At 34.0% G+C, this 24,747-nt stretch overlaps 1 long non-coding RNA gene across 5 annotated transcripts in view; it reads right to left on the bottom strand.

Annotated features, from left to right (window-relative positions):
• The window catches only part of LOC102155655, a 276,612-nt gene that overhangs the window by 143,186 nt on the left and 108,679 nt on the right, over positions 1-24,747 (bottom strand). For 2 of the 5 annotated variants that reach the window (XR_005376350.1, XR_005376347.1), the window contains exon 4: positions 16,697-16,794. The exons of the other annotated variants lie outside the window; for them this stretch is intronic. This is a non-coding gene — a long non-coding RNA (uncharacterized LOC102155655). The remainder of the gene's footprint in view (positions 1-16,696; positions 16,795-24,747) is intronic. 5 annotated transcript variants of the gene reach the window in all.

The raw sequence follows: 24,747 nt of genomic DNA, 5'->3' as shown, positions 1-24,747 counted from the left end.
GGGTTTCAGCTCAGGTCATGATCTCTGGTCATGAGCCTGAGCCCTGTATCATGTTCCACACTCAGCAGAGTCCGCTTGAGTTTCTCTCTCCTCTTCCTCTGCAAACCGCCCCCCCATGCCTGCTCTCTAAAATAAATAATAAATAAATAGATATTCTTCCAAAAATATAACCTCCTCTTAGTTTTATTGAAATCATATGAAACTTTTATATTACCTTAGAGAAAATATTTGTTTTTAATATTGAAATTTCAGAAAAGTATAGTACCATTATAAATTAACTCAAGTTTTCTTCTCTAACAAGACTATTTTCAGATTTCTTTATATAGGGTTTTCATACATATCAGTATTACCTTTAGGCTTTAGATTCTTGGTGTTAAAAAAGGTATCAACCATTATATATTTTCTGGTATGTTGCATAGTAACCTATTTATTCAAAAATTAGTTTTAGACACCTATTATGTTCAAAATCTCTATCCAGGCACTACGGATAAACTATGGAACAAAACAGATAAACAATCAACATTTCTTCTCTTAGACAACACTTTGTCCATCAAGGCAAGAGTTTCATATGATTCCAATAAAACTAAAAGGAGGTTACATAAAAAGAAACATATGCTTGGGAGTAGAATGGCCTGAAAATGCTTGACTGAGAAGGTGGGTTTTACAGAAGGCACTGATTAAATGTATGAGGTAGCCATCAAGCAAGCACTGTTCTAGGTACTGGAAAGTCTGAGGAACATTAAGAAAGCCCATATACTAAGACAGACTGAGCCAGAATGTAATGTCATTTTCTAAGAAGTAATGTGGGGGGTGGGGATCACAATTATACAATGCTTTGCTTTTGAGTGAAATGGGAAGCCAGTAGGGTGCTTAGAGCATTGGAGGCACAAAATCTAATTTCTATTTTAGGAAGATTAACATGGCTATTATATGGATAAGAAATTTAAGGCAGTAAGAATAGAAACAGAGAGAATAGTCATAAAATGATTAAAACAGTCTTTATAGGCGAAGGGCAACCGCATTGGGAATGATAAGAAGAGGTCAAATTCTGGATATATTTTAAAGATGACAATTATAGGATTTGCTGACAGACAAGATGTATGGAGTAAAGGAAAGAGAAAAACAAGGGTAAAACCCAGTTATAGGTGTGTGCAATTAGGAGAATGATGTCACCACTAGCTGTGATGATTGAAGGCCGCAGGAGGGGCAGGGTTGGAGACACATCACAGAAGTTCAGATTTGAGCCTGCTGTGTTTGAGATTGCTACTGGGCATCCAAAGAGAACTGTCAATAGGTAGTTAGACATACTTATCAGAAGTGCAGAGGAGTTCAGAGGGTTGGAGTCACAGCACTTTGATAGAGTTTAAAACCAGGAGGCTGTATAGTGAGACAGGACAGAAAAATTTTCACAGAGCTGATTGCTAGGGTGATGCAAACATTTACAGTTGGGAGAAATGAAGATGAAACAGAAGGGTCACTAAAATGAAGTCATAAATGTAGGCAGAAAATGAGCTGCCCAGGAAGTCAAAGAAATACATTATTCACAAAGGAAAACTAATTGGTTATCCCAAATGCTTACAGATAGTTCAAAAAGCATAATAGCAGAGTAGAATTATCATTCCTTTTAACAAAGTGGAGGTAATTGGTGACCTTGATCAGAGCGGTTTGTTAGTATGTTGAGGATGAAATATATTTTAATGAATTAAAGACTAGTTTAGACAAATCTTTCAAGTAGGAATTACAGAAATAAATGGATAGTTGGAGGGGAGGCAGAGAAAAGAAATTGTCTTTGTGCACTGAAAAAGAGGATTCCATATAGAAAGAAAAAAATAATTAAATATTTTTTTAAAAACGGGGCATTTCTGGGGATAAGGCAAGAGGACAGAGAATCTAGTAAACAATTGCAGATGTTGGTCCCGTTTAAAATCTCAGAGCTGTAATCTACAATAGCAAACAGGACTTGCAATCAAATTTATAATCACAGATGCAGATAAATATTTCCAACAAATTAATTTTTCTGTAAATTAGAGAGCAAGGTTGTCAACTAAAATTGAAAATGTTAGGAGGGGGGCACCTGTTTGCCTCAGTGGTTGAACATCTGCCTTCCACTCAGGTCATGATCCTTGGGTCCTGGGATGGAGTCCCACATTGGGCTCCCCATGAAGAGCCTGCTTCTCTCTTTGCCTATGCTTCTGCCCCTGTCTCTGTGTCTCTCATGAATAATTAAAATCTTAAAAAACAAAGAAAAAGAAAATGTTAGGAGGGATTTCAAAATTTGAAGAAATAAGTGGCAATATTTAAGCAATGAGCTAATGGACTGAGAAAATAGAGTATTGGGCAGCATTACAGATCCACTTAAGATGACTGATCATAAATTTAAAGTGAAAACTGCTTATGTAATTGTGTGTATGCTTTGATGTTTCAGAAGTTTTTGTTTCTTGGTTTTGATTTTATTTATTATTAATACTATTTTTTTATAATTTCATTTTTTTAAAGATTTATTTATTTATGATAGACATAGAGAGAGAGAGAGAGGCAGAGACACAGGAGGAGGGAGAAGCAGGCTCCATGCTGGGAGCCTGACGCAGGACTCCATCCCAGGACTCCGGGATCAGGCACTGGGCCAAAGGCAGGCGCTAAACCACTGAGCCACCCAGGGATCCCCCTATTACTTTCTTTTTTTCCTTTTTTTTTTTTTTTGCGAGCCACATACATCTATGTAGGGCCAGGCCCGGGATTGGAAGAGAGTTGAATTTAATCAGGGTTGTGTTTTATCTAATGAGCACAATTACAGATAATCTTTTTGTGTGTGTGTGTGTGTGTGTTTTCTTTTTTTTCTTTTTAAATAGATTTTGTATCTGGATGTTATAGACTGAATTTCATTCCACCCATCCTACCCACCCTAATTCATGTACTGAAGGCCTCTCAGTATGTCTATATTTTTAGAGATAAAGCCTTTAAGGAGAAACTGAAGTTAAATGAGGTCATAAGGGGGAAAGAGCACTAATCCAATAGGACTGGTATACTTTTAAGCATATGAAGAGACAGAGAAGTCTTTCTCTCCACACGCATGTAAAGGAAAGGCTATGTGAGAATCTGGGAAAAGATGGTTATCTCTAAGCCAAAAAGAGAGGCCTCACCTGAAAACTACCCTGAGATACTTTGATCTTGGACTTCTGACATCCAGAACTGTGAGAAAATTAATTTCTGTTATTTAAGCCATCCAGGCTGTGGTATTTTGTTATGAATACAAAACAGCATACTAATACACTATGAAGAGCATACTAATATATTGTACACCTTATCTCATATTTGTATTTAGAGAGACTTAGCTGCAGTAAGAATTTGCATGCACACTCAGGTGCAAGTGCTTGTACACTGAAGCACTACAAATGAACATCTGTTTTTTGAATTCATTCGAAGGTCTGTATCATTACTGCTGACACATTGACTTTAACTTTGGGCAACTTCTGACTCAGCAGCCACAGCCATATATTATCTTTACTTTAGTGGCCTCAGCCTCGATGTTGTGATAGCTTCCTTTCCTCTTCTCTCCCAAAGGAGAGTAAATAGCAACTAAGGAGAGTGAACAACAGTCTATCAGGAGGCAGATTTCAGTTCTACCTCTCCCTGCTTAGCTTCTTAAACATGTATGAACAACAGGACAGCGGAAGATACTCACTCGGCCCTTCTCCCTCCCTACACATCACTGATAACATTCACTATGTGATTCTGGGAAGTCTTCTCATATCTATATTCTTTGTCCTTTCTTTTCTAGGAAGCTGTGTCTAGGTCAGCAGCTCATCACTGCAACCAAAACTGTCAAGAACTGTGCAGGATCTGAGATTTTATTTTTTATTTTTTTTATTTTTTCCAAAAGCTAACTTATTCCTCTTTCATGGATGTTGAAATAAGACACGGGACTCTTGGGTTACGGACAAACACTTTATTATTCACGGCAAAAGCAATAGCCTGAGTTCACGTTGATTAATGTCCGTTCCCCATAATCCTTAAAGAACCATGCAAGACGCCCATTGTGAATGTCTGCACACACCATAGATTTCTATTACATAAGAGAACACTTAGCTTCTGGAACCACTTGTATAGCAAGTTTAAGCAAGCCAGCTCTTTATCTGGGCATACACATAACCTTATCCCTCAAGGCAGGACCTTGCATTTTTGGCTTTTAAACAGTAAGAATGTGCAAGAACACTCAAGGATTCTAGCAATGTATCTCTCCTAACAAGGAGATGGGCTAAAAAAAAAAAAAAAAAAAGCCAAAACATAATAATTAAAGGAATCGAATGGGTCAGTGTTGGGCAGTTAGAGCTAGGAAAAGAAAAATAATGCTAAACACATATAACTTGGGTAGAAGTCTAAAGGCCTTATTTTGATACCTAAGGCATAAGCATTCATCTTCAGAGTTAAAAGAAGAGCTGCAGAGTCCAAAGACACTGATATAGTGAAAATAAATAAATATATATATTTATATATATTTATGAATATATATATATTTATCAGGGGACAGCAAATTATGGCCCACAGGCCAGTTTCCTGTTTTTGTATATACAGTTATACTGTAACACAGGCCCATTCATGTACTTACATATTGTCAATGGCTGCTTTGTTTTTGAAGTAAGTATAGAGTTACCTAGCTATAACAGAGACTGCATAGCTTCATATTTATAGATATTCATTATTTGGTCTTGTAAATAAAACGTTTGCCAATTTCTGATGTATAGTCAAATGATACAATGTAGAACGAAAAATAAAAAAAATACTATATAGTTCATTATATTCCTCTAAATGACTTTCAAAGGTCTAAAACCAGATGATACAATAAAAGCTCTAGGTTCTTTTTTTTCTCTGCTTTACTTAGGGATAATTGACAATGAAAGTTGTATTTAGTTGAAGTATGCAACATAGTTTAAATATACACTGTAAAATGATTACCACAATCAAGATAATTAATACAAACATCACCTCACCTAGTTGCCTTTATTTATTTATTTATGTAGTTTTTTGGAGCGTGAGAACACTTAAGATCTACTGTATTAGCAAATTTCAAGTCAATTACAAAGTGTATGTTATTAACTATGTTGTTAACTGTATTGCTATAACTATAATAATAACTATATTATTAACAATATTATACTATAAAGTTTATTTAATATACTGTCAGGTAACCTGATTATTAACTCTATTGTTATAATTTTATTTTCAACTATATTATGTATATACATATATATGAAAATACATATATATATACACACATATATTCTCACATATGCATATATATATATACACACATATGTTCTCACATATTCTTTATCAATTCATTCACCAGCAGACACTTAGGTATTTATATATCTTGCCTGTTACTACTAATGCTGAAATAAACATGGAAGGTACGGATATCTCTTCAAGGTCCTGATTTCATTTCCTTTGGCTATATGCTGGCAAGTGGGATTGCCAGATCACATGGTAGCTCTTTTTTAAATTTTTTGTGGAATCTCCATATTGTTTTCCATAATGGCTGTATTAATTTACATTCCTACCAACAGTGTACAAGAGTTTTATTTTCTCCCCATCAGCATTTGTCATCTTTTTGATAACAGCCATCCAAACAGGGTTAGAGCCATCCAAACGGGTGAGGTGATACGTCATTGGGGTTTTTCTTTGCCTTTCCCTGATGATTAGTGATGTTCAGCACCTTTTCATATACCTGTTGAACAGCCCTATGTTCTTAAATGAATTCATGAACGTATTTGTCTTAAATACGTAAACTCTGCGACATTTAAGATGACTCATCAGTGTTGTGATCAGTACATGGTTAGACAGAAGATAAAGCTGATCAACATTTAGGCAGTTTGGTCACTTATATCTTTCAAAACTACAGAGAATAGCATCTCTGAAATATAGAGAATAGCATCTCTGAAAGAAATGATATGCAACAATGAACTGATTTGAGTTGCACAGCCTCTTAATGCAAAAAGCTTGAAAGATGCCTGAGGCTAGCCTAAGGTGAAAGCCACTAATGTGAACTAAAATCATCAATAAATGAGATTTTTTATGATATTTTAATTAAGCTCCTTCAGTCACAATATGAATTGTAAATTTGACCTTTAGAATCAAACCAACTTATAATGTGCATTTGGCACTGTCTCCATATAAATTTTAAAATAAAAATTTTAAATTGTATTCCTTGTGCTTTTCAAAAATGAAGTCCTAACTTAGATTGGTAATTTTGATTTTTATGTCATTTTTTAAAGAAGTAATACTGGAATACACACTAGGTTCTTATTCTAAAGTATGATTCAGAATATGTCCACTATTAGAAATAACCCAGTAACTCCTCTTAATATTTGATTATAGATAGATATATAGATATAGATATACAGATATATGTTTTTTTAGCATAGAAATACCATTTAAGTTTCTTCAGTGTTCTAGGGAACTTTTTGTTTGTTTCCTACCTTCCAAAATCACAGACTTAACTCTTCTCTAAAAAATTTAGAAAGAACAACTATTTGGAATTCTTATTAAGGGAAAACTTTATATGTTTTGTTAATGACTAAGAAACCCCAAAGGATTATATTTTCTGACCTACCATATAGTTTCTTGATGAGACAAATAAATCTTGTTACATAGTGAAGCTAGACTTCCTATGTAGGAAATCCCCATCTGTTACTGAATCCTCAATGTGATGTTGCAGCCAGTTTTAAAATTAACAACCACAGAAAATAATCACACGGCTGATGACACTATTAAAACCTGTTCATTTTCCAACTGTTTTTTCCATACTTATTATTTTTCATATAATACCTTTGAAAGAAAATATCATATTTATTGATATTTTGTGAAAAATTGATAATCAATCAAAATGATGAAATCGTTTATGTGACTGAATGATCAATCCATATTCCTCTGTATTTACTCAGTTTACTTAGTCATATTCTTGTCCATATCCTACATAGTTTATGAAAAAATGAGCCCAGTGCACAGCCTAACAGAGATTCCTAGAACTCTATCACTGTTAGTTTGTATTTATTTTTACTATATCAAGAACATTCTTCTTAATAAAGTTCTCAAACCATGCAGATATTATTTGCCTGTTACTGCTCTTTATTAGTGTTCCTTTTCCAATGCACACTTTCAAAGAACTTAGAAATATCAAGCTAACTAATGGAATCTGAAGAAACAATAATCCATCATGTCATAATAATTTACATGCTTTCTGAAACAATTCTATATCCAGGTAAAGTATATCCGAAATTTGGTATAAGCATGATTATGAAAGCATAGCTGAATCCTGTTTTGCTCCATCGTCTCTTTCTTCCAATTTTCTCCAACAGATTACTGAAACTAAATTCATGAAGCCTCACAAAAATGTTTTTTGGTGGCAGTTCAATGCGTATTTTTCAATTGCTCATCTGTTACCCTCATAGCTTTTCGTAAAGGCTCTCTTTATCTAAATTTGCACTTCTCTCTACCATAATCTTTCCCTGTACTTTTCAGACTGCTCTAGTACACTGAGAAACTTATTGTATAGTATTAACTCTTTTGAAAATATTGCCACCTTTACTTCTCAATGGAAATCTTGCTGTCTGTTAGTTATTACACCCCAAGACCTTGGCTCTCCTTATGTCTCTCCAATGGGGCGGGGCATATTTATAGTTTTATTAATGTGATTCAAAACTCCTTAGTGTGAGGTATTTCTCTTTTTTATTAGCTCCTGATTCTACAAAAATTTAATTCATTGAGGCTCAGGTCATTTGGCTATAAACTCTTTAACAAGTGGTTCCAATGATTTTCTTTGATTTCAGTTATTTTCATCCACCTGGATAATTACCTAAGTAAATGGCCCATCCTACATACAAGACTCACAGTTCTTGGTCTCCTGTGTGACTTCCATTCACTTTTTTTTTAAAAAAGATTTTATTTTTAAGTGATTTCTACCTCCAATGTGGTGTAGAAACTCACAACGCTGAGATTAAGAGTCACATTTTCTCTCAGGCCATCCAGGTGCTAGCCAGGCATTCCATGATTTCCACTCACTTCTTTTTTTTTTTAATATTTTATTTATTTATTCATGAGAGACACACACAGAGAGAGAGAGAGAGAGAGGCAGAGACACAGGCAGAGGGAAAAGAAAGCTCCATGCAGGGAGCCTGATGTGGGACTTAATCCCGGGTCTCCAGGATCACACAGTAGGCCGAGAGTAGGCACTAAACGGCTGAGCCACCCAGGGATCCCCTCTATTCACTTCTAATTTAACAATCCACTGCTGGAATGACTTAAAAATGTGTCATAACTCAAAAATCCACTACTTCAAACTCCTACTCTGGCGACTCCCTCCAATCCTTCTAACTTATTTACTTGTACATCTTTTAACTTCATTAGTGCCTTCTTCTGATTCTTATACCTTCTCCTTATTTATCATAAGCATTTATCATTCGTTTCATATTAACCCAACAGTAACTATCTAATAGTTACTGCCATTAATTTCTGATGTATTTGGTGATGATATAAAAATAGAAATGATTAATGTTCTGCACCAATGAAAGTACAGTGGGGATATGAGCACTACGAGTTAAGCTCAATGACATAAAATATAAATTTCAGTTATTACAGGAAAATAATCATCTAAAAACCACAAAAAATTGGATGCCTGGGTGGCTCAGTGGTTGAGGGTCTGCCTTTGGCTCAGGGCATGCTCCTGGGGTACCGGGATTGAGTCCTGCATTAGGCTCCCTGCATTGAGCCTGCTTCTACCTCTGCCTGTGTCTCTGCCTCTCTCTCTGTGTCTCTTATGAATAAACAAAATCTCTAAAAAACCTTAATATAATGGAAACTTCTGAGATAAGAAGTTTGGTATAACAATAAACTGTATTTATAAATAAAGAAAAAAACTCCAATATATGTACTAGAGGATGGAATAATGTTTAACTTTGGGGAGAAGGAGGTAGTGTTAGAAAAGTATAAAGGCACTTTTAAAATTTTTCTGGTGTTCAACTTGATTCCTTTTTATGGCCAAAATTCTATTCTATAGCTATACCACATTTATCCATTCATCTGTTATGGACACTTAGATTGTTTTCTCCTTTTAGGTATTATGAATAATGCTTCAATAAATATTTACATAAGTGTTTGTTTGAACACACCTTTCTGTTTCTCTTTGGCATATAACTATTGTACATCAGTTTAGGGCATACTGCCATCTTAACAATATTAAATATTCTTACCCATTACCATTTACTTAGGTCTTCTTTAATTTCTTTCTACAATGCTTTGTAGTTTTTGTACTGCATTTATTAAATGTATTGCTAAATATTTGAATTTTTTAGATGTTATTTTAAATGGAATGGTTTTCTTAATTTCATTTCTGAACTGTTCATTGCTGATAGACATACAAGTTACTTCACATACTGGTTATTTATCTTCAATCCTTCTGAAATAATTCACTAGTTCTAATTTTCTTTTAGTGTGTTCTTTCAGAAAATCATGTCATTGGTGAATAAAGATTTTTTTTTATTTCTTCCTTTGTGATGTAGGCATCTTTAGTTTTTTTTTTTTTTTCCTAATCTGCCTGATTAGAATTTCTAATATAATGTTGAGAAGAAGTGGTGAGAAAATACATCCTCATTTTCCTGACCTTAGAAGGAAAACATCCAGTCTTTCACCATTAAATATAACGTTAGCCGTGTGTTTTTCACACGTGCCCCTCGTCAGACAGAGAAAACTCTTTTCTAGTCCTAATTTGTTGTTTTGTTGTTGTTTGTTTTTTCCCCCAACTAGAAAAGGCTTTGGCTTTTGTCAAATGCTTTTTCTGCATCTATTGAAGTGGTCATGCTATTTTTTTTTATTCTATTGGTTTATCATATTGATTGATTTTTTTTTTAAATGAACCACTCATGCATCCTTGGATAAATTCCACTTTGTCACAGAGTATAATTCTTTTTAGATCTTGCTAGATTTGGCTTCATTGATTTTGTTGTTGATGCTTGTGTCCATATTTATTAGACATATTGATTTTATAGGTTTTTTTCCTTGGATTCTTTGGCTTTGTATGAGGGTAATACTTGCCTCATAAAGTGAAGTGGTAAGCTTTACTTGTATTTTTTGGAAGAGTCTGCAAAGGATTTGAATTAATACTTCTTTAAATGTAGTAGAGTTTAGAAGCCATTAGGCCTGGGGGCTTTCCCATTGTGGATAGATTTTGATTTCTAATTTAATCTTCATTTGTTACAGATGTCTTCAGATTGTCTCTTTCTTCTTCAGTCTATACAGTTTTTGTCTATTTAGGAGTTTGTCCATTTCATCTAAGCTATATAATTTGTTGTTGTATGATTCTATCATTTCTTAATTTTCTTTGTATTTCTTTTTAAGATTTTATTTATCTATTCATAGAGACACAGAGAGAGAGAGAGGCAGAGACACAGGCAGAGGGATAAGTGAGCCCCACACTGGGAGCCCGACACGGGACTCGATCCCAGGCCTCCAGGATCAGGCCCAGGGGCTGCAGACGGCGCTAAACCGCTGCGCCACTGGGGCTGCCCTTCTTTGTATTTCTTAAAGTTAGTAGTTATGTCCCTTCTTTCATATCTCATTCTAGTAACTTTTCTTCGTTAATATAAAGTTCCTGTTGAGATATCAGTTGTTACTCTTATTGGTTTACTTTATAAGTGATGAATTATTTTATTTGCTACCTCAAGATTTTCTCTTTGTCTTTGACTTCTGGCATTTTTCCTATATGACCTATGTGGATCAATTTGTATTTCTCCTACTTTCTATTCATTGAGCCTCCTGGATGTGTAAGTTCTTGTTTTTCAATAGATGAGAAAGTTTTCTGCCATTATTTCTTTAAATATTTTTGTTCCTTTCTCTCTCTCCTCTCCTGGTTTTTGTCATTATATACTGGTATTCTTGACGGTTTCCCACATTTCTCTGAGGCCCTCCTCATTTTTCTTAATTCTTCTTAAATTCTGTTCTTCAAATTGTGTAATTTATATTGCCTTATCCTAATGTTTCCTTTTTTCCCTTCACAATTTAAAAGTATTATTAGCCCCCTCGGGGGAATTTGTTCTTAATTAATAAACTTTATTATTTGTTACCAATCTTTCAGTTTATAAACCAATTGTGTGGCAAGTACCAAGAGTTCCTTTAATACCCTCTTATACCCCAACCCTCACTTTACCCTATTATTAAATAATTTTTACATTTATTACAATTTAGCAGTAAATATTGCTATATTATTTTTAAATAAACTCTATAGTTTATAATATTGTATATTCCATGCATTCTGCCAAATATATAAAATTTATCTACATTAAGATACCATACAGAGTATTTCACTGCCCTTAAAACTTCTGTGATCTACCTACTCATTCCTCCCTTTTTTTTTTTTTTTTTAAGATCTTATTTTATTTACTCATGAGAGATACAGAGCAAGAGAGAGAGGCAGAGACACAGAGAGGGAAGCAGGCTCCATGCAGGGAGCCCAATGTGGGACTCGATCCCAGGTCTCCAGGCAGGGCTAAACCGCTGCGCCACCAAGGCTGCCCTATTCCTCCCTTTCTTTTAACAAACCAGTGACAACCGCTGACTTTCTACTGTCTCTATAGTTTTGTCTTCCTCAGCATGTTCTATAGTTGAATCCTACAATATGTAGCCTTTTCATATTGGCTGATTTTATTTAGCAGTATGCATTTAAGATTCCTTCATGCATTTTCATGGCTAATTTATTTTTTGTCACTGAATATTAATTTGTTCTATGCATGTAAACTTTGTTTATCCATTCACCTACTGAAGGACACTTTGGTTGCTTCCAAGTTTTGTCAATTATGAATAAAGTTACCATAAAATCATTATGCAGGTTTTTGTGTTGACACAAGTTTTAAATGCATTTAAGTAAATACAAAGCACAATTGCTAGATCATATGATAAAATTATCATTAGTTTGTAAGAAACTGACAATCTTTCTTGCATAGTGGTTGTTTTACCTTGCATTACCATCAGCAATGAATAAGAGTTACTATTGTTCCACATCCTTGCCAGCATTTCATGCTGTCACTATTTTGGATATTAGCAAATATAATACATATATAGTGGTTTCTTTTTTGCTCTTTTTAAAGATTTTATGTATTTATTAGAGAGAGAGAGAGAGAGCACATGAGAGAGAGACACAGAGAGAGGGAGAGACAGAGAGTGGGCGCGTGCCTGTGCAGGGGCCGAGGGAAAAGGAGAAATAGACTCTGCTGAGCAGAGAGCCCAATTCTAGGCTGACCCAGGACTCCAGGATCAAGACCTGAGCCAAAGACAGACATTTTAACCTACTGAGCCACCCAGGTGCCTCTCTTTGATCTCTTAATTTGCAATTTCCTAAGGATATATGATGTTGAGCATCTTTTCTTTTTTTTTTTAAGATGTTATTTATTTATTCATAGAGACACACACAGAGAGAGGCAGAGACACAGGCAGAGGGAGAAGCAGGCTCCATGTAGGGAGCCCCACGTGGGACCCGATCCCAGGTCTCCAGGATCACGCCCTGGGCTGAAAGCAGGCACTAAACCGCTGAGCCCCCTGGGCTGCCCTTGAGCATCTTTTTATATGCTTATTTACCAACTGCATATCATTTTGGTGAGGTGTGTGTTCAGATCTCTTTGCACATTTTTTATCTCTATCCAATTAAGGTCTTTTTAATATAAGAAAAATTAATATTTCTCTATGAGAATATTACTCAAAACAATTACATTTAATTGACACTGTGATTTGAAAAAGATGGAAAATAATTTAGTTTGCATAACTATTTTAGATTAACTACTATAAAGTATATTTTACTCTAATATACTTATTATCTTGCCACACTTTATCACATCCTTCTATTCTTTATTTAAAAAAATTAATGTGTTTGTGATTCTAATTTGGTTGTAAACAAAATCATTTTTAATGATATATTCTTTTATTTTAGCATGTTCAAAAAAAAGTGACCCACTCTGGGAGGAACCTTTATAAAATCATTTAAGGGGTGATCTTTCCTTCTGACCTCAAAAGTTAACAGAAAGTATCTTTCACAAAGTCTTTGCTGGTATATTGCTACCTAACGTCTGAAATAGTAATGTCAACGATGACTTCACTAATTACATTGATATTAATAAAACATAAAACCAAGGCCATAATAGGGAGGTATTATCCCATAGTGATGGGTTCTGATGCTCCACTGTCTAAATCTGAATCCTGGTCATATTTCTTAACATGTTTTTAACTCTGTGGAAATTACTTAATGTCTCTGCAATGCAGTTTTCCCATCTGTAATATAAGAATGAACAATAATATTGAAGGAATTTAGTGCAGAGGCAGCACAGCTTAAAATTATTTTTTAAAAATTTTTAATTTTTGTATATTTTTATTGGAGTTCGATTTGCCAACATATAGTATAACACTCAGTGCTTATCCTGTTAAGTGCTCCCCTCAGTGCCCACCACCCAGTCACCCCATCCCCCCTCCCACCTCCCCTTCCACTACCCCTTGCTCATTTCCCAGAGTTAGAAGTCTCTTATGTTCTGTCCACAACTTAAAGTTAAAGCCCTAAGTGACATAAATAGTTCTACATAATCTGTTGATTAAAGATAACCATGTATGTCAGATGCACTATGATTTGTAACTGAAGAACTTCGCAATATTCTTAATTTTGAGATTAAAAAATGTTAGAAGAAGCACTGCCAGAAAGCAGCATTGTTAATGTGAAAACTATCTAAAGGCTATGTGCACTCCAAAATAAAAGGAAATGCTGCTGAAAAGTCAAACTTTGAATGCACAGCTTATGAGAAAATAATTATATCCCTGGCATTGAGAGAAGAGTTGATTTAAGTATCTGGGGGATTAAAGTTATTGCTGACTGTGATTTCCCCCCATGCAGTAATAGTGGCTTATCAAATAGAAAACATGGGTTCTTACTCTAACTTCAACTGACTCTATTAAGCATTAGTGCTTTTTGTGGGTACTTCACTGGCATGTAACACTGGAGTCAGAAATACAGAAAAGGCTCTGTAGCAGCAGTAGCCAATTCCACTTTTAAAACTGCTCAACAGTTCTCTCATCATGGTCTCCAGGAAAACCAAATATGCAGAACAAATAATCCACCCGATTAGAATTCATTATTAAAGAATCTCAAGCAGCACTTCTGCTGAGATGGCACAGAGCCACCTGCCCTAGTGCCTCATCATGATTTTGGAGAGTTTCTTACTAGCTGTGATGTGGGTCTGTGAAAAGAGGAGAGAATAGTGTACCCTGCAGTGTTATGTCATAAAGACTGCCTGCTATAATGAAGTTTGGAAAAAAAAAATCGTAGTCTATTGTTTTACTGTGCTAAGTATACCACAAAACACTGAAAAATACAAGAGTGAGTACTTGGAAATATCTCAAATACCTCTTCCCCAAACAGACTGGGAGTGACTGGGAGTGAGACAAGTCATATTAGAGTTATCTATCCAACACCTGTGAAATTGCAATGTATACTGACAGAGTCGATGTACAAAATCTATTACAGCCAGCAATTTTCTTTAGAAGTACTAAAATGTCACTATTGCTTTTATTCTCCTAGCCTTAAGGAGTTCAGCCTCTTCTTTTCTAAAGCACAACTATGTGAAGTCCACACTTCTTTTGTGTCACATTTAGGGGGAAAAAAGTTTTCTTCAAGAGGACTTATTGTAATCAAAACCTTTCAGATTTACTGTTACAAGATCCATTATGGTGTATTACCTGACTTTCATTTAGGTCTAAAGTTGGCCAGAATCCTAAGTATTTCTTTTTATATATCTACAGCTGAAGGTAGAAAGTATTTTAGAATACATTCCCAGATAGATCTTTTAGCATTCAAGTGGTACTTTTATATAAAATAAGTCACCTTTATCCCACTTGCCCACTTAGGTTCCCCAACAGGTCTCATGTCAAGATATTCTATCCAATCTGTAGAATAGATATGTTCATAACGTGGAGTTTCTATGCTCATAGATTTGTCTTCACATCACACTTTGGCAGTAGTATTATGTAGCCCACAGAGTACACCAGTAATTGCTTTTCTTTGTGATACTTTAAAAGGGACCATTTTTGCAGCTGCTACAATCTTTTATACACAATTCTGGAGAAAAAACAAAACACAGGGGACTCAGAAGATATAACTGTGGGAATTCGTAGAAGAAACAAGGATGGATCCTTTTCTTGTTTGGGAATGCTTGCTGCCAAACATAACTGTGATATGAAGCAACCTACAGCAATTACAGTGGATAAAATTTCTCATATGTGAATATTTATCTCTAAATGCACATTCTTATTCCAACACAATTATTTTTTATCTGATATTAAAATTATTCATATTTTCTCATTTTTTCTATACTCTTCTGAGATCTGAATTCTCTGATTATAGTGGTAACCTCAATCACAGAAAAACAAATACTCTTAGAAGAAATCATAATTTAGATTTAGGATGAAGTGACTCTTTAGAGATCATGGAGACTCTTTAGATTGAAGATATTTAATTACTGCATTTCCTACATAAGGAAGAACTAAGTAATTTTTCATTGTAATGTGTATCAAAAACATTGATAATCAAACCTAAAATGTCTATCCTCTCAAAACAGTGAGATATTTAAATATGTGAAAGCATATGTACATTTATTTTTCTTAAAGTGAAATATATTGCAAAACAGATTATAAAACTTTTTGTAGTACATATAATATTTTCAGAGAGGTGTATAAAAAGACAAGGACAATTTCATAAATATAAAGTAAACTGGGTAAATAGAGCCCAGTTCAAGAAACAGAATGATGCTAACCCTTAAGATTTGCCAACATAGAGTATAACATCCAGTGCTCTGCCAAATAGAGTAAAATATCCAGTGCTCATCCCGTCAAGTGCCCCCCACAGTGCCCGTTACCCAGTCATCCCAGCCCCCACCCACCTCCCCTTCCTTACTACTCCCTTTTCTTTACTAGTGTTCCATCATGGTTAGTACCCTCTTCATCCCTCCCAGAGAAAACTACTATCCTGAGGTGGTTTTTTTTTTTCTATTTATAATTTATCTACTTAAAATTTTAATTAACTAAAATCATACTAGATGCATTATTTCTGCCTAGTTATATATGTGTGTACATTATATTTTGCACATTTATTTACTTATTGTAAATAAGAGTTTACTCTGTTCTGAAGCTTTTAATATTTCACTGTGTTAACAAAATTTATCCCTTCTATTGTTAGACATCTGAGCCACTTCTAGTCTGAGGCTGTAACAAACCATGCTGCAAAGTATATTTTTCCACCTAGTCAGATACCTCATATGGAGACCTGCTAAGTCATCAGGAATGAATGTTTTCAACTTTTCTTACTAATCCAAAGTGTTTTCCAAAGTGTTATAGCATTTTAGAGTTTTAATGTGCATGAGATAAGCACTGATCCAAAATATGATCAATACAAATTGTATACAGGTTCTCCAGAGAAAAAGAACCAAAAAAGTAAATATGTGTGTGCACACATGTGTTTGTGTTTTTATGTATCTTTCTCAATAGAAATAGAGATATATAAATATGTAGATTTTGACACATATGTATATGCTTCTCTATGAATATAAATATACAGATCTGTGTTTCTTTGCATACTAAAGAAATACATATAGAATTATTTATATCTATGAATATTTACCTCTAAGTGCACAGAATTGAAAATTAAACGGATTTAATTTCTTCTAATGACAAAGAGTGAATTTCACACCATTATAATCTCAAGCTCTATCCTGGTCCCTGAAAAAGTGGAGACATAAAAGCTTGACAATTTTTTACTTTATATCAATTTTCTACATTAAAAAGCTTATCTAGATATCTATTTTCTTTCAGTTGCTAAAAATCAGTTTTTACACTCCAACATTCCTTTTTCTACAATTTCTATGGTCAAATATCACATTTTTTGTTAAATTAGTAGTTACATGTTTATATCATTATGGATTATGTAAATATTGCTCATTACTATGATTATTATGCAGTATTTTCCTTTTATCATTTATTATTTTTTATCTGCACAGATTTTATACAGCTATAACTATTTTATTTCCACTTATTCAAAAAACACAGTAATTCTCAATATGTGGCCCCTGACCAGAAACATCAGCATAACCTTAGGCTATTTAATACAAAAAAGAAAATATGATTGTGAAATATAGATGACAAATTGCTACATTACAGAAATTAATGTTTTCTCACACAAAGACATTGATATAGAATAATGCTTAACTAAGGCCAATTTTTTAATGTCTTTTTCAAACCACTGTTTTGATTTAAATTATAAATATTTATATATTCATCTCTGTCACATGATCCTATTTACTTTATTAATCATATTTTCTTTATTTTATTAATTAACCTACTGAGACATAACTAAAAGTTAGTAATAAAAGAAAAAAAGGCAGCACTTGATAGACTGGATGTGAAAGTAAAATATTTCCTTTATTACCCAGGTCACATGTTTTATCTACCAAATTCAATCTTTAACAGGTCTTTATGAATGCAGAAAAGGAAGAAGAAAAAAGTAATAGCAGTTTCTGAACCTGAGCACAGAGTAAAAGGAATTTAAAGAATAAAAGTAGAGAGTAAAAATCAACAATATGATTCCATTTCCTTTTTTTTAAAGATCTTATTTATTTATTCATGAGAGAGACACACACAGAGAGAGGCAGAGACATAGGCAAAGGGAGAAGCAGGCTCCATGCAGGGAGCCCGACATGGGACTTGATCCCGGGTCTCCAGGATCATGCCCCGGGCCGAAGGTGGCACTAAAGTGCTGAGCCACCAGGGCTGCTCTATGACTCCGTTTCTAACAAAATTTTTAAGCCTTTTAAAGCTCTTGCTTGATTATGTATTAACAGCTCCTTCTGACATTTTCTTACTTTCTAATATATTGGGTTTAATTTTCTCGTATGTCACGTTATGTTCATTTTAACACAAAATCCTGCATATATGTAGCTGTATCTACACACACACACACACACACACACATATACTAATGGATTCAAATATCTATCCCTATTTTACAAATGACCCTAAAACTAGTGCTTTAAAATGATATGGACTGTTTCCCATAATCAGTGGGTTGGCTGCATGCTTCTCTGGTGATCTTGCCTGGACTCCTTCTAGGGGTAGTCAGCTCGCAGCTTGACTGGAGTTAGACATCTAAGATGGTTTCACTCATGGTCAGGTGTCTGGAGCCTCAGCTAGAATGACCCCACCTCTTTTTCCATGTCCTCCTTCATTCTGGGCTTCATCACAGCATAATATTCTCAGACTTTCAAAAGAACACCAGGGAAAGCTGAAAGTCTCCTTGACACTAGAAATCACCCAGTGTCATTTCATTGCATTCATCAGAGGAACAGATCAGATCCAAGGGAAGGGAAATGTATTCTATCACCGATGGAAGAATCAGCAAAGAATTTGTGGCTTGCTATTTATTTATTTATTTATTTATTTATTTATTTATTTATTTATACCTACACATGTGTGTGGTTGGGGAGGTTGGTTAGGAGTGGGAAGGGCAGAGGGAGAGAGAGAGAATCAGAGAATCCCAAGCAGGATCCATGTCCAGCACAGAGCTCGAATGGGTGCTAAATCACACGACTCTGAAATCATGACTTGAGCCAAAATCAAAAGTAGGAGGATTAACTACTGACCCACCAAGGTGCCCCAAATTTGTGGCCATTTTTAAGACACTCTAATATCTAATTTTTATCATTTATTATCTTTTTAAACAAACACCTAATCAAAGTGACAATAATCTAAGTTCACATTTTGTTTTTATATATAACACTTCCACATCAATACTAATTCAGTGTTATGCCAAAAATTCCTGTCAGGAAATCACTATCACATATGGGCTTCATGTAAACTATGCTTATTTAAGATTATTCTGTTCAATATTAGGTCAGTTGATTCTGGAAGAGAATCACTAGGTATACTTAAGTCATATGTTGTTTACTGAACCCATGAACATTATCTAGGTAGGGATATTGGATTCCTATTTAATCAGGGTTATCTATATACACAAAGTCTTAATGAATAAGTATCTATGTGAATGTGACTTAAAAAGGTATAGTACATGCACCCTGATAATTGACTTGTAATCAAAGCCAAAAGCAAAATCTAACTTTGAAAAAGATAATTTAAAAATTGAGAGCTTCTTTTATTTCAGTCTTTTTTCTTTCAAGTATTATATATGGTGTCTGCTTAGCTAGTAAAGACAAAATTAGCACAAATTTAAATATGTTAAATATATATAGGGTGATGAAATGAACCTGGAATACAGAAAATGGCCTCTGTAAAAGACTCTGGTAAAATTAACTTATTCAAAATTAGGTACTAAATTTAATTTTTCATGCCCAGTCATTAAATAAATTATGTCAATAAATGCAGATTTTTCAAATGGTGGCTTTTTAGATGATGAATTAATAAAAAACACAGGTCTCTATTTTGTGGACAATAACAAGGTTACTTCTTGGATGTAAGTAAATGAATTCTGTTTCATACTGATGCATTATGTTTATTCCATGATTAAGTTTTAGGGATTGGCAGTAATAAAATTAGATTGGATGAAGCAACTGTCAGGTTAATTTGATCAGTGAAGGAATTAAAGTAAGCATTTGAAGTTAATAGTCACTTTATTTATATACCATAAATACAAAAAGAGTGTATCTTAGAAGTTTACTTTTTCAGGTATTATCCAAAGATCTAATGATATATTAAAGACTAAATATATGTGTGGCAGATGTGGCAGATTAGATCCAAAGATCTAATGATATATTAAAGACTTAATATATGTGTGGCAGATATATTTAAAGACTAAATATATGTGTGGTAGATATAGATATAGATGATATAGATATAGTGGGAATGACTTAACTATGGTAAAGAAACAAATTTAATCATTTTATGGATTTTTTGTGAATATTTTAGAATTTCCTTCCTGTGGTCCTTCTTCCATATTTCTTCACCCTTTCAAATTATTTTATCAATAAAAGTAGTCCTATCAAGAGACAGAGGATACTCCTTTTGAATAAATAATCATAAAATTGTTATTGCATTATTTGTACATGATCAAAGAGGAAAGAAAATATTTTTTTAAAATTCCCCTGGCTATTCGGGGTCTTTTCTGATTCCACACAAATCTTAAAATAATTTGTTCTCTCTGAAGAAAGTCCATGGTATTTTGATAGGGATTGCATTAAACGTGTATATTGCCCTGGGTAACATTGACATTTTCACAATATTAATTCTGCCAATCCATGAGCATGGAATATTTTTCCATCTCTTTGTGTCTTCCTCAATTTCTTTCAGAAGTGTTCTATAGTTTTGAGGGTATAGATCCTTTACCTCTTTGGTTAGGTTTATTCCTAGGTATCTTATGCTTTTGGGTGCAATTGTAAATGGGATTGACTCCTTAATTTCTCTTTCTTCAGTCTCATTGTTAGTGTATAGAAATGCCACTGACTTCTGGGCATTGATTTTGTATCCTGCCACGCTACCGAATTGCTGTATGAGTTCTAGCTATCTTGGGGTGGAGACTTTTGGGTTTTCTACGTAGAGTATCATGTCATCGGCGAAGAGGCTGGCCAACATGCATATGAGAAAATGCTCTGCATCCCTTGCCATCAGGGAAATACAAATCAAAACCACAATGAGATACCACCTCACACCAGTGAGAATGGGGCAAATTAACAAGGCAGGAAACAACAAATGTTGGAGAGGATGCGGAGAAAAGGGAACCCTCTTACACTGTTGGTGGGAATGTGAACTGGTGCAGCCACTCTGGAAAACTGTGTGGAGGTTCCTCAAAGAGTTAAAAATAGACCTGCCCTACGACCCAGCAATTGCACTATTGGGGATTTACCCCAAAGATACAAATGCAATGAAACGCCGGGACACCTGCACCCCGATGTTTCTAGCAGCAATGGCCACGATAGCCAAACTGTGGAAGGAGCCTCGGTGTCCAACGAAAGATGAATGGATAAAGAAGATGTGGTTTATGTATACAATGGAATATTACTCAGCTATTAGAAATGACAAATACCCACCATTTGCTTCAACGTGGATGGAACTGGAGGGTATTATGCTGAGTGAAGTAAGTCAGTCGGAGAAGGACAAACATTATATGTTCTCATTCATTTGGGGAATATAAATAATAGTGAAAGGGAATATAAGGGAAGGGAGAAGAAATGTGTGGGGGATATCAGAAAGGGAGACAGAACGTAAAGACTGCTAACTCTGGGAAACGAACTAGGGGTGGTAGAAGGGGAGGAGGGCGGGGGGTGGGAGTGAATGGGTGACGGGCACTGGGGGTTATTCTGTATGTTAGTAAATTGAACACCAATAAAAAATAAATTAAAAAAACAACAACAAAAAAAAATACACTGATGAATATTTTGAATTTTAATGGAAAAAAAAAGAAAATATAAACTTCTAAACAACTTAAATGACCATAAGTTTCCAGAAAAGGAACCTCACAGAGTACCAGAAATTTTCTTCAGGTGGCTAAATGAGTGATGGTTTAGAGCAAGCAAATTAGTTTGACCTGAGTGGTATTACAGACATCTATATCAGACTAAATTAGAAAAGAGACTTAAAATGTCTGCAGGCTTGATCACTGAATGCTTAAACTGAAGGTTTCATTTGTGGATATTACTCTTAGTCTCTTGAGCAGCATTATAGTAATACCATGAATAATAATAATATAATAATAATAATAATAATTATAATATAATATATATATTAATAATAATAATAATAAATTAGAGTAAAACTATGGAGACAAGAGACTACATATATACAGAGATTTCGTTTCCAGAAATGGATTTTAAATTTAGTAAGTACAATGTTTGAGTCATGGCCTAACTACTAATTATCTCTGAGGTATTCAGATGATTTTGTTAAAATGGCTGGCTTCAATGTCTTCATTTGTAAAATGGTCATAGTTAAAGTTACAGTATACAAGTTTCAAATAATTAAACAGGACATGATATGATGTGTAAAGACAGAACACAGTTCCTAGAATACAGTACAAAGTGAATGTTATATATTATTAGTAGTAGTTGTAAGAATCTCACCCAGATATTCTCAGCATGGGTAATGGTTGGTTGGTTTACAGAAATAGCAAGTGTACCAGTTTCAAAAGCAATATCTTCACTCTAAAAATCCTGTGCAATTGTAACTCTGATAGAAATATAATGAATACAACTTAGACTGAATAAAATGAACAAATAAATGAAAGTCAGAATCCCCTTGATTTCTTTTGTGAACTCACTCAATACTAGAAAATTCATTTTTCTCACCTCCTAAGACACTAGTTCTCTCTGGGTTTTCTGTTCCTGAAAAAGAATGAACCTAACTGGAATTATGATGAGCCACAAATAAATTCATGTCCTGCTATCGCATCCAATCATGAATCATTTCCAGAAAATAATAAATATATAGAAACATTCCATACTACAGTCTATAGAATTATTTGAACTCAAGTGGTTTGATTCAATTGTTTTTTTTTTCATTTTTAATTTAAATTCATGATGTTACAAACACCATAGACTTTCAAAGAGAGAGTATTCCTTTTTCTTTACATGTCAGTGTGACAGATCTATATATTCTGGATCAGAAAACAACAGAAAAGTAAGAAGCCAAGCCAGGAGGTTGATTTGGATGGGATGCATTGTTTACACTCCACTTCCTTCACAACCCCTTCTGTTTACAATGGAATGGAGAACAGTCTTTCTATGGATGATTGTGGATCTTTAATTAGAGGCAAGGCTAAAGTTGTAGGCTTTAAGCAGCATTATAAGTGTGCTTTAAACTTCCTCTTATCCAGTGATATAAATTTCATGAAAGTTATCATGGAAAAGAGTAAGAATGCATTCAAATGTATTTTTAAAAACACTATTCTCCTTTTTTAAAAATAAACAATTTTATAAGGCAATTCAGCTATTTCAACAGAATTCAAGAGAAAAGCATTTTAAAAGTTTGCAATGAATCATTCCTACTAAAAGAACAACTAATTTCATTTTTCATAGTTCTTTCTAGCTGTGCAACTAAAATTGCCTTGTGTAAATTAGTATGAGATTTTTGTTGGGAGAAGCACAGCTTGAGGTTGTAGAAAACCTCTAACACTTATGTCTTATCAGCAATATGCTTTTCTGTTTTGTGATCACAAGTTTTCCCTCTGACTCCTTTTTACTGAAAAGTCCTGCTGTTTCTTCCCCACACATAGCAAGTGTTATGTCCCCCTGGGCTATAATACTGAGCATACTGACACATACTTGTTTCTATTCCCTTGATGGTGATTTAGACTGAAGGGAGTTTATTGGATTTTTTTTTCCCCAAGCTTTCCCAGCATAATGTGTTGAGGTTTTTAACATAACAGTACAATTAACATGTATTTAAAAAATACTGAGTAATGTGAGAAACTTTTTTTTAATTTTTATAACAAATAATTTGTTGAAATTAAATGAGAATTCAACATCATTATATTTTTAGTAATGCTATTTTGTGATGATAGTTGAAATAAAATATTGTGGGGTTTTTTTCAGGATATATCCTCCAGTATCTTACAATTTTACAGGACTTTCCAATTAAATGTAGTATTGACATTGATTTTAAATTAAAAATATTTTTATGTATCTCCTAAAAATGTAACTTAAAAATCTGAATATGACTACAAAAAAACTTTAATAAAATGAATTGTTCTTTTTTCCAGCAGAGGAAATTATTCCAACATATATCGATATTTAGTTTAGAATATTAAGAATCATATTAATTTTAGTAAATTTCAGACATCTATATACACACAAAATACTTTCTAAAATATTTTCTTGTTGTTACCAACTTTAATAATATTTACATACTTTATCATTTTATCTTATTTACTTTTTTCTAAAGATTTTATTTATTCATGAGAGACACAGAGAGAGAGAGAGGCAGAGACACAGGCAGAGGGAGAAGCAAGCTCCCCCCAAGGAAGCCCAATGTGGGACTCGATCCTGAACTCCAGGATCACACCCTGACCAGAAAGCAGAGCTTAACCGCTGAGGCATCCAGGTGTCCCTGCCTTATCATTTTAAATGTAAACTGATACAAACCAACCTTCACTTGAAGATGGAAAAATTATTTGCAAAGATAAAATGACTAGTTTATTTCTATTTTACAGGTAGATATGATTTATGATTACACTACTACATAAAACAAAAAAAGTATTGTATGATCTAGGTGTTAACCCTACAGAATCTAAACATCCAAAATCTTACAGGATTGCACTTAATAGAGTTAATAATTTAAGGTTCTGTGTCACTTATACATTTACAATGTTGATGAAATTAATTAAAAGCATCGTTTTGGTCAATAACTTTAAGTATACAATAACTATATATAATTTCAGATAAAGTGATCACTGTTTGGTGATAGGAGTTTTATTGACTGGTAATTCCTTCCATGTGAAAATAAACACTTCCACATACATAATAATTTATTTTTTTATTAAATGAAGCACTGGCATGAAGAGAGATTAAGTTATTCAACCTCAACATCTGTGGTTTTGAGATTAAAGTTTAACCAGCCTTACTTATAGAAGTTAAGAGGTCAATGGATCTAGTAAAGAGAGGATAGAGTGTAACAGTGAGTAAGATGACAAAGCTAGGGGTGACAAACTGGGTTCAGACCTCAGCTTCACAGCTG

This window comes from Canis lupus, chromosome 22, assembly GCF_011100685.1.
Source record: "Canis lupus familiaris isolate Mischka breed German Shepherd chromosome 22, alternate assembly UU_Cfam_GSD_1.0, whole genome shotgun sequence".
Lineage (NCBI taxonomy): Eukaryota > Metazoa > Chordata > Mammalia > Carnivora > Canidae > Canis > Canis lupus.
Note: the sequence above shows the minus strand (reverse complement) of the source record. Positions and strands in the feature narration are given on the sequence as shown.